The sequence below is a fragment of the Notamacropus eugenii genome, chromosome 5 (genome assembly GCF_028372415.1).
Source record: "Notamacropus eugenii isolate mMacEug1 chromosome 5, mMacEug1.pri_v2, whole genome shotgun sequence".
NCBI classification, from domain to species: Eukaryota; Metazoa; Chordata; class Mammalia; order Diprotodontia; family Macropodidae; genus Notamacropus; species Notamacropus eugenii.
The window spans coordinates 324,862,454-324,872,585 of NC_092876.1; the positions used below are offsets into that span (position 1 = coordinate 324,862,454).

At 42.9% G+C, this 10,132-nt stretch overlaps 1 long non-coding RNA gene, 2 other non-coding genes and 1 pseudogene across 3 annotated transcripts in view; 2 read left to right on the top strand and 2 right to left on the bottom strand.

The window, feature by feature from the left end:
- The window catches only part of LOC140506371 (uncharacterized), a 129,475-nt gene extending 125,825 nt beyond the window's left edge, over nucleotides 1-3,650 (bottom strand). The window contains exon 1 of the long non-coding RNA XR_011967902.1: nucleotides 3,556-3,650. This is a non-coding gene — a long non-coding RNA (uncharacterized lncRNA). The remainder of the gene's footprint in view (nucleotides 1-3,555) is intronic.
- On the top strand, nucleotides 1,484-1,647 carry LOC140509428 (U1 spliceosomal RNA). Its single transcript, XR_011968746.1, has one exon. It is a non-coding gene; the product is annotated as a U1 spliceosomal RNA (small nuclear RNA).
- LOC140509441 (U2 spliceosomal RNA) lies at nucleotides 2,963-3,153 on the bottom strand. Its single transcript, XR_011968757.1, has one exon. It is a non-coding gene; the product is annotated as a U2 spliceosomal RNA (small nuclear RNA).
- A 1,364-nt stretch (nucleotides 3,651-5,014) lies between the features above and the next one.
- LOC140506372 (lactoylglutathione lyase pseudogene) lies at nucleotides 5,015-9,760 on the top strand (annotated as a pseudogene).
- Nucleotides 9,761-10,132: the final 372 nt, after the last annotated feature.

A 10,132-nucleotide genomic window follows, 5' to 3' on the forward strand; every position in this document is an offset into this window, starting at 1 on the left:
ATAGCATCACTGACTGAATTTCCCATGGGCACTTCCAAATAGACAGAGGCATTTTCCAGAGTTATCCTGGAAACAAAATTGTGTGGGAATTACTCATATGTCTGGCCACCAATTAGCAAAGGTTCAAACTTCCTAACATGGAAGTGAGACAGTGACTGTGGGGGTGAGCTTGCTAACTGTTTCGAGGACCAAAGAAAGTGACGGAAGAATGTGGAAGATTGTCTGTGTAGGCCAGGCAGTCTAGGCTGCGGTCACACAGGTCCATTGTTATATCTAACGAGTTGAACAGGCTTTTTAAAAAAAATTTAATTTAATTTTTTTTTTTGTAATTTACATGATAAAGACTCATCCCGTACAGTCTCTGTGCCTAGACTGTCATTTGATAATTGTGGCTCACTGTGATGGGCTGCTTGGCAATGAGGATGACAAAACTCCTCCTCTTGAAAGTTCCTAATGAAAGACACAACAGTCTCAAAGCCCATTTGTCAGCATTATACTTATGAAAATAAGCAATTCAATTTGTCTAAAATGCTGATTAAGTGTAGGCTGGCACAAGTAAACTCTAGTATCTGGGGCAGGCAGGTGTCCAAGTGGATAGAGTGCCAGGCCTGGAGTTACGAGGAACCGGGTTGAAATTCAACCTCAAATCCAACCTGGCCAACTCACTTGACCCTGTTTGCCTGAGTTTTCTTATGTGTCAAACGAGCTGGAGAAGGAAAAGGCAACCGCTCCAGTATCTTTGCCAAGAAAACCCCCAAAGGGGTCAGGAAGAGTCAGACATGAGTGAAAAAGAGGAAACAAGAACACCAACAAAACCCTAGTTTGGAATATTTTGGGTTTCTATTACTGAGAAAAACAATAGATCCAAAATTTTCTTCAAGTAATGTTGAAGTGAACAGATTGATTTACATGAGAAGTTACATTGTTACCGGGACAAATAATCAAATACTTGGTGGTGTTAAAAGTGCAATTTGAAGTCTAAAGGAGAAAACATTACAGATACAAAATTCAATTATAGATAGATCACGAAGGAATATTACGGTCCATTGCACAAAAATTGCTTAAAGACACCCAGTCGCTTCTCTGTTATGCCCAAGAGCCCATGCTCCATACTGCTAAACTGCTGTTGTGTGTTGAAATCTTTGTCAGGGCTGCATCCAAGCTCGTCTGCTCGGCCAATAGATGGCGGTCTGCTGTGGGGCAGGTTTGGCGAGTGACGTCAGTAGAGGACAGAGCAGTATGCAGACGAGGAGACTGTTGTCGACGCTTTGTCTAAGCAGACGCGGCGCCTGGAAAAGGTGGACGTGGAGGGTCGGAGGGGCCTGGCGAGTTGGTAGGCGTTGAAACGCTTGCGGGTGCGCTAGGCTTGTGTGCGCGCGTGTAGTGTAGCGTGTGCCGTTGGGCTGCGGAAGCGTCGCGCGAGTGATCGTGTGTTTAGAGTGTGCGTGTGGCCAGGGGGTGGTGGAGCGTGGGGTTGGGCGTCATACTTACCTGGCAGGGGTGATTCCATGATCACGAAGGTGGTTTCCCCAGGGCGAGGCTCGCCCATTGCACTCCGGTTGAGCTGACCCCTGCGATTTCCCCAAATGTGGGAAACTCGACTGCATAATTTGTGATAGTGGGGGACTGCGTTCGCGCTCTCCCCTGTGTGAGCTCTCGGAAAGACAGAGGCGGAACAGCACGACTCTTTGGAGGGCCGGGTGGCGGTTTCCCTGCGGAGGGGTGCTCCACGTGTTCAGGGCAGTCCCTGCGGGTCCGGTGCCGCAAGCCCGCCCCACTTTGCCCCGCAGCTCTCAACGCCGTAGTGGCTGCCAGGCCGGACGTGGTCGCCTCGGATTTGCGCGGGACTTACACGCCAGTGCCAAGCGTGCGAGTCACACGCACCTTACGGAGGAAAGTCGAAAACGTTTTGCCCTCCGCAAGCGAGCGCGCAGGCGCTAATCCTATCCACTCGCTGCTTCTTTTCGGAAGGACGCTTTTCCTGTACTTTCCCGGAGCTTCACCTTTCGTTCCAACTTGTCTTTCGGTGCCCAAACGGCGAAAAAGCTGTGCGTCTCTACCCTTTGACGCAGCGATACCACCACCAGCTCTGGACCCCAGAGACATCATCAACACGGGAAAAGGACCCACATGCACAAGCACAGTTAGAGCGGCTTTTTGTGGTGGCCGAGAATTGGAAATTGAGGGGATGCCCGTTCCCGGTCGGGGGGACGGCTGGACAAGTTGTGGTACACGAGCGTACTGCAGTGCTACCGTTTGTTCCGTAAGAAATGGTGAGCAGGCGGGTTTCAGAAAACCCTGGCAAGACCTGCGTGACCTGCCGCTGAGTGAAGTGAGCAGAAGCAGAACCCTGTCCACACAGCAGCACTGCGAGATGAGCGACTAAGCCCCCTCTTCTCAGCAAACGCGATGATCCAAGAGAATTCCAAAAGCCTCGTGATGGAAACTGCTAGGCTATTCACATCCGGAGAAAGAACTATGGAGGCTGGTCGCAGATGGGAGCGCAGGGCTTGCTCTGTTGTTTCGGTTCTCCCTTTGGCTGATTCCTCTTTCCCAACACACACGAGTGATGTGGAAATAGGTTTGATGTGACTGTTGATGTACAGCGCGTCGCCGGGGTGCCGCCGGCGGTCTTGGGGAGGCGGGAAGCTTACAAGTCAACATGTGGCATAAAAACACGAACCTTGATCGAAAGAAAGACAGACAGACAGACAGACAAGCAGGTGGGAGGATAGGTAGGTAGGTAGGTAGGTAAAAGGAAAGCGGTGCTCGGTGCTGCGGTTGGAGAGCGTCTAAGATCACGTAAAGCTGCTCCCGGACGGAAAGAGAAGTCGAGATTGGCGGCACCGTCCCCGCAGGCAGCGCGAGGCAAGAGCCGTGGACCTTCGGGAGGCGCAAAGTCCTGGCGAGCGACGAGAATAAGGACTTGTCTTCTTTTGCCAGCAGCAAGTTACTCCCCAAAGGGAAGTGCACCGTTCCCAGAGGCACTGCAATACTGGGTCGATGCGTGGAGTGGACGGAGCAAGCTCCTACTCCATCTCCCGGCTTCAAAAATCCATTTAATATATTGCCCTCGGATAGAGGACGTATCAGATATTAAACTGATAAGAACAGATACTACACTTGATCTTAGCCAAAAGGCCGAGAAGCGATAAAGAACACTCGCACCGCTCCCCTCACCCTTCGCTACAGTACCCTTTTCCCACTCGCGCCCACTTCAGAACCTCGGACCAAGCCTCGCCCGCCCTCGGCTGCCTCCTACACTCCACCGAAAGGTCTCCAGCCTCGCTCTTGTACCCAACCCGCCCAGCGCCTAAAAGCACGCCAGAAAGACGACCTTCACCCGATGTGAAACCTTTCCTCCGACAAAAAAAAACAAAGCAAAACACTTTCCTGACACCCAGAAGCCCTTGCCTCCTGGCTCGCTTGATATTTGCATAGCTCTCCGCCCTGCTTTACTTCCCCTTTCATTTCTCCTTCCCTTTCAGCTCTTCTTTTGTTTCTTTTACATCTATTTCTTATTCAAAGACCTTCAAAAGTTATGGAAAAACCCACCGGGCAAGACGAGAAATCAGGATGCCCTGATCACCTTCATGGACGACCAGCAGTTCGTGGATGCCCTGGACTCCTGTCTCTCTGTGTATCTCCTTTCCTTCTCAGGGCCCTGAGCAAACACAAAAGGCTGGAGAAGAAAGGGGAAAAAAAGATGGCATTTTCAGTTTGATGGAATATTCCTTGGAAAATATAACATGATAGGATGGGAGTTAATCCAGCTCCTTTTTCCAAAATTCCCTTTCAACCTAGTCCGGGGCTAGCCGAACCTAGTTTCAATGACTCCAAATCCCATGCCCACACCCTTCTACCATCCTGCCTCTTCCTTAATTTCCGTAGCACATTTCCATCGACCTCACACAGTTATGATAGCTACAGGCACTAGCCTGGCGACCCTACTAAGAGACCATGTTTAGATACACTCCTAAGTTCTATATCTTTTTATTCATTTAATGTGTGCTGTGCCTCCTGATCTTCAGCAGCTGACAGAACACCCTGGCAGAAGAGATGTTCCCTAGGTCACTCTGAATAACGGAGAACACAGAGACAAAAAAATCATCATGGCCAACCAGGAATCCAGCCTCACTAGAGCTACCCAGCTTTTGTGCTCTCCTTGATGTCAACACAGTCACCTGGTTGAGTATACAAACCATCAATTCTTTGGATGTGGCTAGCATTTTCCATCATGAATCCTTCAGAACTGTCTTGGATCACTGTGTTACTGAGAAGAGCTAAATCTGTCCTAGTTGATCATTGCACAATGTTAATGTTAGTGTGTACAATGTTCTCCTGGTTCTGTTGACTTCACTGAACAGCAGTTCATCTAAGTCTCTTCAGGTTTTTCTAAAATCTGCATGCTCATTATTTCAAATAGCACAATAGTATTCCATTACATTCAACAACTTGTTTAGTCATTCCCCAATTGATGGGCATCCCCTCAATTTCCAGTTCTTGGCCACTACAAAAGACCTGCTATAAATATGTTTTTGTACATGTGGGTGGGTCCCTTTGCCTTCTTTATCATCTCATTGGGATATAGACCTAGTAGCTCTTTTGCTGGATCAAAGGGTATGCAGAGTTTGACTGGCCTTTGGGCATAGTTCCAAAGAGCTCTCCAGAATAGGTGGGTTAATTCCGGACTCCATCAACAATGCATTCATTAATTTTCCAGTTTTCCTACTTCTTCTCCAACATATATAATTTTTATTTTCTGTCACTTTCTCCTATCTGATAGGTGTCAGGTGGTATCTCATGGGTGTTTCAATCTCTGCTCTCATCCATAGTGATTTAGAGAATATTTTTCATATAACTAAAGATAGCTTTAATTTCTTCCTCTGAAAAGTGCCTATTCATATCCTTTGACCATTTATCATTTGGGGAAACACTTGTATTCTTATAAATTGGACTCAGTTCTCTATGTACTTGGGAAATAAAGTCTTTGTCAGAGACACTTGTAGAAATTGTTTTCCAGCTTTCTGCTTTCCTTCTAATCTTGATTGCATTGATTTTGTTTGTGCAAAATCTTTTTAACTTAGTATAATCAAAATTACCCATTTTGCATCTTGTAATGCTCTCTATCTCTCATTTGGTCATAAATTCTTCCCTTCTCTGTCAATCTGACAGGTAAACTATTCCTTACTCTCCTAATTTGCTTATCATTATCACCCTTTATTTCTACATCTTGTACCCATTTTCACCTTATCTTGGTATAAGGTATGAGTTCTTGGTCTATATCTAGTCTCTGCCATGCTATTTTCCAGTTTTCCCAGTAGTTTTTGTCAAGTAGTGAATTCTTATCCCAGAAGCTGGAGTCCTTGGGAGTATCAAACAGTAGATTTCTACAGTCATTTACTACCGCGTCTCGTGTACCTACTCTAATATACTGATCCACCACTCTACTTCTACTTATACTACTGTGCTGAAATATATGAAATGTGTGGTGAATATAGAGAAGTATGGAAAGATCCCTAGGAAAGGATTCAAAGTGAAGTAAGCAGAGCCAAGAAAACAATATACACAGTAACTACAACAATGTAAATAGAATCAACAAATTAAAAGTAAATTAACAAAATGATGAAGATCAAATAAGACTAAGATGATGTGATAAGACACCTCAAACCTATCCCCCTCCTCCTTTTTTTGATGTGGTTTTATACTCTGCACATGTTTTGGGGATTTTTCAATGTATGGATCATTTGTGCTGACCTTTCTTTTCCCTCTCCCCAATAAAAAAATCCTATTAGTCATATGGATGGCTCTCAGGGAAAAGGAGGGAGAAGAGGAGGGATACATAGGATCCCATGGTGAAGTAAGAAACAGAAAATATAGTTCCTTCTTTTGGCATCTTCCCTTCTCAGTCTAGGCTGCACAGCAGTTGCCCCCATTGCCATGGCTGAGTCCCTGCAGGCATTCAAGGGCCTTACCCAAGAGGCTGCCCTGAGTTTCTGTTCTGACCCAGATCCCAATACCAAGGATTTCCTATTGCAACAAACAATGTTAAGAGTAAAAGATCCCCCCAAAGTCCCTGGATTTCTACGCAAAGGTTCTTAAAATGACACTAGTTCAAAAGTAGATTTTTTTCCATTATGAACTTTTCACTCAATTTCTTGACTTTTGAGTACCAAATGATATCCCAAAAGATAACAGTCTGGACATTTTCCAGGAAAGGTACACTTGAGTTAGCACACAACTGAGACACTGAAAATGATGAAAACCCGGCTTAGCATAATGGCAATTCGGACCTTTGGGGCTTTTGACACATAGGAATTGCTGTTCTTGATCTCCCAGGTGACTGAAAAAGATTTGAGGCATTAAGAGTGAAATTTGTGAAAAAATGTGATGAAGGCAAAAGGAAAGGACTAGCATTTATTCAAGATCCCGATGGCTACTGGATTGAAATTCTGAATTCTAAATATCTGATAACTCACACTTAATTTTGCCAGAATGATACAGTTCTGATATTCTTTGAAGACACTTTGAAAAAGAGAAGCAATGTCATTCAAGCTTTGTTAGACTAAAGCAAGAATGCAGAATGTATTTACATAGTCCTGTCTCCACTTGAAATTTTCTCTTTAGTTCTATTCATAACCATTTTATTATATTTTACATTAACTATTCATGTTCATTGTATATCTTCCAGCTAGCTGAAATACTATAGTTCCAGCTCTGTCCTTGAATGTTGTCATGAATTTTTGCCTTTCATGTAATAATTCTGCCTTTTATGTTTCCTGAACATCAGTTCTCTTTGCCTTTTACCTTTCACTTGATCATCATTAAAAAAAATTATGTTTGTGTTCTGATGTCTTCTGATATTTAAATGCATTAGAAATAACTCTTCAGAATAGAATGTAAGGTATGGTACACACCTTGAAATTTAATGTGAACTTCAAATGGAAAAACTGGGGAATTTAGGGCAAAGTATTGGTTGTGTTCAAGCTGATTCCTGCCCTAAGAGGCAACTTTTAAAAATCCCATCAGGTTAATAAGGATGGTAGTGTTTAATAAAGTACTTTTAAAGTGACAGAAAAAATGTAAATATGACAGAAATATGTTAGTACCAGATGTAATATTGCTTGCCAATTCCCTTAAATGATCCTAGTAATGTCAGAACTTCAGTAATGTTCTTGTGTTCCTACTCTTAAGACAGTTACTATTTCTGAATGAATTATTCCATAATCTGTTTGCTTTAGTATTAGCTACAAATGTGCAGGTCAGGATGTTTGGATGTGTGTGGTTTTTGTCTATTTTGATACATTCTTTTTTTTTTTTCATTTCAGCAGCTATGGTATACTTGGATTACAATTATTCAATAGGGGTTATGACTATGCAACGTTGGGTGAAGTTGAAGAAAGCATTTTCTTTTTTCTTTTTGTGTTGAGAGGCCTAATAGTTTCATGTTCCTTGTAAGGCTGTTATATAAATTTTGAGCACTTTTAGTAATATGCTTTCTAAAAAACTGTTCTGATGCTTATTCTGAGTATTGTATGTAATGTGACTATTTAGAGCCTTTGGCGGGGGTGGGCTGCCTTCATGTTAGATTACCATAATATGTTTTGGTAATGTAATTTTGTTGATCATTCTGCACATACAGTCACTCAGAGCAAGAGGGCCTGAGTTTTATAATCATCACCATGAACTGAGGTCCAAATTCGAATGAAGTAGGGATGGGAAAATAATATCAACTGAGTTCAACATCCAACACTGTCAAAAGAAGATTTTTGTAACCACAGAGCTGTAGTGCCATTAGAAACTGTGAATTTCCAAATAAACCTGAATACTCATCTTCATTTTAAAAAAATGTTTATTTACTCGTGATTAGGTTGCACTGAACCACATGTTAAGTCCCTCCCACCTTGGAATTTTACCTCATTTAGGAGCCTAGCTTGAGCTGGATGTCAGCTCGTTAAATCCTTGCCCCTTTCTGTTGTGATGCATAGCTTGAAGGGTAATGAACCAGAATGAAATGATTTTCCTTGCCCAGATTGGGAAGGATGACTGGGGTCTCACGAAGAGGCCTTGTTAGTTCATACTATGTCCTCCCCTTTTTCTCCTAAAAACATAAAAACCTTTTCCTGTGAGCCTGTTGGTGAGGTTACCTCAGTCCCCCTCCCTTGTTTTCGTTCCAATTCAGGCAATTCTTCCAGATTTGAGTTGCCATAGGATTGGAGAGACAGGTCTACAACTTCTGTTACTTAAAAGAAACCCTCCCTTCACTTGCCTGGCCTTGGATTCCACTGCTGACATATAAAAAACAAAATTAAAAATAAAAGTCTTATCTGTAACAAAAACTTTAAAATTCACTTAAAAATTAAGTGAATAAGATATTGCACCTCTACCTATGAAACTGTGGAGGGAGGAAGGCATGAATCTTCTGCTTCTGGTTGTAAAGGCCTGCATTGGACAGATGATTCATGGGTTTTTTCAATCCATCTGGCTCAGCAGCATTGCTACAGTTTCCTTAGCAATGTGGTGAGGAGGAGAATCAGGTTAACTGTCAGCCAGAAGATCTTGCCACCTAGAGTCTGAATGGTCTGTGCAGGGAGAGCTTGCAGAGAGAAAGGTGTAGCAGTATCCAACATTTCGTCCTGACTTTAGGGAGCCTCCTGCTAAAAGTCCTTCAAATTTTCATCTGAATGGAGAGCAATGTTCTTTCCCTATGGCTCAATGACAGCTCTCTTGTTCGAGGAATGGAAAGGGGTTTAATCTTGAATAGATTGGATCTTTTTATAAGCAATAGCTAATTTGCAAACCATAAATTTGAACGTTCCAGGATTTAGGTAGCCCTACTACCAGACTTAATCATCTTGGATAATAACAGGAACTATACTGGCACTAATCATAGTTATAACCATAACCTTTCAGAATAAAGAATCTACTTTCCAATTCGTTGGAGTTGCCAAAATCAAGAAATGACAGTTTGTTAGAATCTGACTACAAAATATATCATAACACAATTACAGGTAGAGCTTCGAAAGAATTAGATCTGACCAGTGACCCAACGTTGCTATGAAACTCTATTAGATAAGGGTGGACACATAGATGGACACATACGTACATACATACATGTACACACTAGTACACACATCAATAATTGAGACAGTACACTCAATGAATTTTTGAGAAGAGAATTTCTTATCTTAGCACAACTGAAAATTCCTTGACATGATCAAAAAAGAGAAGTGACTGTATATTTCTTCTGCCTAGAAAGTTGTTTTTACAATGTTTTGTCTTCTTTTTCTTTTGTGTATATACATATCATATCATTATTTACATGCAAATAGGCACTTATGTATTTGAAAATACATTTTGCTATTGCCACGTACTTAGAATCAGCATGTAAAAAGAATCTGAATGTCTGTGCATTTTAAATAGTATTTGAATAAAAATAAGAGCATATCTCACTCAAGTTGTCCTACTGGTGCTGCCTCCATGATGTGACCATGTAACTGTTCCTGCCACTGTTGCACACTTGAGAGAGCAGAATGTCCCTTGGACTTATAGTTACAGGACCAAGGTCTAAATCTCACCCGCGCTACAACTACCTGTGTGAGGAAGCTGTACTAAGATGGCCCAAAAGGCCCCTTCCAGTTCAAGATCCTGCCAGCTTTATTGACTACATGCCAGCAATAATGAGGCAAAAAGAATGAAAAGGAAACCAATGGCCAAAAAACATATTAAGACCAGGAAAACTCAAGGACCATGGGCTACAGGCAAACAATTTATGGAGAAGGCTGAGGCTTCCAGTTTCCTGAATTCTGGAAGGCAGGGAACCTTAGTCCACCTTCAGAGGTCAGCATGTCCATCCCAAACAACTTGATCTCTCCTTAAGTGTACCTTTGGCGGGGCGAAGCAATAAAGCAGGACACCTCCCCATCTTCATCAGAGACTAGAGAAGGACAGAGTGGGGAGGGAAGCATGGAAGGCTGCTCGAAAGCACAGCCTCTCCCACTTTCTCTAGGATTTGGTGCCCAGGTTAAGACAGGTACCTAGGCCTCACATTTTTTTGTTCATGTTCTTTCCTAAAGGAAATGCAAATCTGGGCTAAGGAGAGATCAGTGCTGTGCCAACCTCACCCTTTCCC